Source organism: Arachis ipaensis, chromosome B4 (assembly GCF_059453495.1).
Source record: "Arachis ipaensis isolate K30076 ecotype BB chromosome B4, ASM5945349v1, whole genome shotgun sequence".
In the NCBI taxonomy this organism is placed as follows: domain Eukaryota; kingdom Viridiplantae; phylum Streptophyta; class Magnoliopsida; order Fabales; family Fabaceae; genus Arachis; species Arachis ipaensis.
The window spans coordinates 31,349,971-31,354,224 of NC_142439.1; the positions used below are offsets into that span (position 1 = coordinate 31,349,971).

At 32.0% G+C, this 4,254-nt stretch overlaps 1 pseudogene; it reads right to left on the bottom strand.

The window, feature by feature from the left end:
• Positions 1–287: 287 nt before the first annotated feature.
• LOC110271477 (protein FAR1-RELATED SEQUENCE 5-like) lies at positions 288–2,517 on the bottom strand (annotated as a pseudogene).
• Between the last annotated feature and the right edge of the window lie 1,737 nt (positions 2,518–4,254).

A 4,254-nucleotide genomic window follows, 5' to 3' on the forward strand; every position in this document is an offset into this window, starting at 1 on the left:
GAGGAGATGAGGGGGGTCTAGGCTAGTGGGCTTCGGATAGTAAAAAAAAATAATTTTTTAGGCCAAAACGGCAACGTTTTAAAGTGGATTCTCAAACTGTTTTAAAGTGGATTCTCAAACTGGAAATATTATTGTCTAACCAAGATTTATTTGACAATCATTTCAACTAAAAATATAAGCACGAATATTGGAAGAATATAGAAAATTTTATTAATATAGTAAAAAAAAATTTAAACATGAATATGTAAGTGATTCCATACGCAAAAATATTAAGTTCACGGAGGTTGCTAATTATCACTATCTAAATCAGGAGTCGGTTCGGTATATATGTCGCTGTTATCTGAACCATTAGCTTCATCTTCCATAACGTTGTTGTCAATATCCTTTTGCCAAGGACATGTTGTCTTCTTATGTCCTTCCATTTGACAAACACTACAACGTTGCCGCTTCTTCTTAGATGGTTGTCCTGAGCCTATATTGGTTTGATGCACATATGATTCCTACTTTTAGCTACACCTGACTGAGGTTGCGTAGTGCCTTCGTCTGCAATCTTGTAAGATGAATACAACCCCATAATAATGTCACGTGTCTCTTGAAATCTCTCAGGGACTTTAGCAGCAACAGCAGCCAATTGTTTAGAAAATTCCATCAAGACACGTTGACGACTAATAACAACAGCATCCCTGGTGAATCCACTTGCATCATTGAGTGCTGATTTCACCTTCTTTGTCCATCTATCCAACACTAATGATGGGAGAATCTCACAAATGTTCACAAAGAATTCCAAATGACTCCATTCTTAAATAGAAACACATGAAGATCATTTCTTCTTGACGAAATTCAACGGTCCATAGAAAATCGGGCCTCCCATGCTTACACACAATGTACTTTGAGCAATCATTGTTATTCTCTATGTTTAGTACCCGCATTGATCCAGCTCTAGAAAAAAATGGCTGAAACAACAGAAATATCTCATGAGTGTATACCTCAGCAGCAAATCTCTCTAGCAGCTCTATACAAGTCTGCATAACGGGCACCCCACGTGTAGATTCATAATCAGCATTAAATTCTTTAAAGCGCAAGTGTGCAACACACCTTTGAAAATGCTCTACAAAACTTGTCAAATCATACTGCGACCCCATATACCTTGCCATAACTGAGTGTAAACCTTCACATCTTGAGGTAGTTCTAAAGCCAGCAAAAAACTTACCTCTTATATCTGCAGTAGCCCACATATGCTTCTCTTCATACATGTTGTTCACCCAAGGCTTATCCTCAAAGCCAAATTCTTCAATAAGCTGAACCCACTTATGCTTAAACACGGAAATCTCGTAGTCTCCCAACATGATTTTTTGGAATTTAGATGTAAACGATGGATTTCTGACATTGCTAGTCGTATTTCGAATAAGGTGCCAAGCGCATAATCTATGTCTGACTTCAGGAAATACATCTCTTACTGCATTCCTAATTGCCATGGCCCCATCAGTTATTATTGAGGTCAGGGTCTTACCCTTAATGGCAAACATGAGCTGACGCAGGAGCCAAATATATGTATCAGTAGTTTTGTCCACAATTAACGCAGCAACAAAAATAATTGTTTGGTTGTGGTGGTTAACCCCGCTGAATATGACTAATGGACAACTATACTTGTTCTTCTTATACGTAGCATCAAAAGCAATGACATCTCCGAAGAGTTGGTAGTCTAGTTGGCTAATCCCATCAGACCAGAACAAGTTACGTAATAAACCTCTTGAATCATGACACGCCTTGAAATATAATTGTGTATCCTTTCAACCGCATATCCTCCAACTTCTTCAACACTTGTGCTGCATCACCAGGAACTTGATGCCTTTGCCGAGCAATCTCATTGTACATATCTCTGGGACCATAGCCGACAAATTCATACCCGTCTGCTTGACTAGGTAGAAGACCAAATATCTGTGAAGTGCTAATCCCGGACTTTAGCATGTTCATCATTTGCATAATATCTGCCTCTGTCATTTTTCTGTGAGCAGGCAACATAGCACTAAATTGTGTATCCAATAGATCATGGTTGTGTTCATCAGAGAAATAAAAGATATGCCACCTTCTAGTTTCAGGTACAAATTTAACATCCATTCGGGCTTCACACCCAGTTCTTGTTTCCAATCTAGGCTCCTTCTTCCTTTTTTCCATCGTGTAACATTTCTCCTCCCTGAATCCTTGCCTATGACATACAAACTTTTGTTTGTAAATCTCACCAATACTATTCTTGAAAGTCTTACTCTTCCTTGCACTAAAACCCTTCAACTTTGAGTACTTCAGATAAAAACCAAATGCAAGCTGCAAAGTAGAAAAGTGATACTTACCAATTTCCTCCACACAATTTTCACTGAAATTCAAAGTTGTAATGTCTTACACGGAGTCAACCGCATAAGCAGCTTCAAGGGTATCTTTTGACGGATCAGATTCAGAAAAATATGCTCCCTCAGTAAATTCATCTCCGAAATCTTGTTCGAATTCATTCTGTTCATCCATCATATCTTGGTCACAAACTAGCTCTTCTTGTTGGTTAATGTCATCGTCCTCCTAGTATTGCTCATCCATTTCAGTGTCCGTAAATATATCTGACATCTTAAAAATGTCCAATGAAAAAAAATTTCAGTACACTCCGTCTTATATCATTACAAAAAATAAATAGCTTCTAATATCGCTAGCAGGGACGGATCCAGAAATTTTAATATGGAGGGCCGAATTTAAAATAATTTTTTTATTCTATAAAAATAATTAACATATAGTTATTAGAGTTAGTTTTTTTAAAATATTTATCAAAATATATATTTATAATTATAATTTTTTTTCACAATTTTATTTTTAATATGATAATTACATCATAAAAATATAACAATATCAATAGTACATTATAAAATAATAAAATACCAATAATTTGTAACGTGTTTAGGTAAAAATTATCACATATCTTATTAATTAAAATTAATTCTTTCAAAAATTTTAAAAAATTTGAAAATAAATTATAAATTATAAATTATTAATTATTTGAAAGACACAGTACCTTATAGAATACAAGATATAAGATATATTTATAAAATTTTTGTTTTATCAACGTCAATTTAGAAGAAAAATGAGTATTTTTTTACAAGAAAATAATATCTAAAGTACATAATGTGATTACCAAAATATAACTACGTAAATTATTATTAATATAATAATATGAATTTTAAATATATTAATATAAAAAATAAAAGATTTTTTTAAAAATAAATATAGAGATTATTATGTAAAAATTAATTTGAAAGGTACAAAGACTTGAGGGTATGATATTAAATTAGTTAGGTAAAAAATATTAGTGAATTAAACAGTTAAGACATAAATCCATTATATAGTGAAAAATAAAACATATAAAACTATTAAATTACATAATATTCTTTTATTTTTTAAACACATTTCTTATATATAAGTATAGTTTTTTTAAAATTTTGGGGGTCCCGAGGCCACTACTCGCCCTCCTCTAAGTCCGTCCCTAATTGCTAGCTAATTAATAATAAAAAATAATAAAATTTATTTACTTTTTAGTATTTCTGAATGTCTGTAAATTATTAAAAGATAAAATAAATATTTTTTATTACACAATCAATTTCACGAATAAAGTATCAAAACGAAGAATTGCAAAATTAGAGATTCTATTCACTGACCTCGATTTTGTAATAAAAGTGGTGGATTGTTTTTTGAACACTATAATGAAAAAATTGATTGGACCTTTGCTGATTGTTGCAACTGTGATTATCAATTAATGATGAACAAATATTGGATATTAAATAGACGGATAAAGAATGAAAAAAATTGGATATTAAGTAGATGGATATCCGAAAGAAAAACAATGAATTTTTTTATAATAAAAGAGATTGATATACGATTCCAATTGTGGGATTGAATAATTGGTGATAAATTATTCACCAATTTATAATTTTAATATTAAAGAAAAGATAAGATTAGAGTATCTAAATCAAAATAAAAACTTAAAAATTGAAGATAGAATTTTAAAGATAAGATAGATGAATAATAAGATAATAATTTATAAAAACGATAAGAAAAATGAGAACGGCGTAGTGCATAATTCAATCGATTGGGTAACACAACCAATCGATTGAATTGGGCAAATCCATATTGCAATGAAGACTTCAATCGATTGGGCAACACAACCAATCGATTGAATTGTGAGACCTCAAGTTGCTTTGAAGCTTTCAATCGATTGGG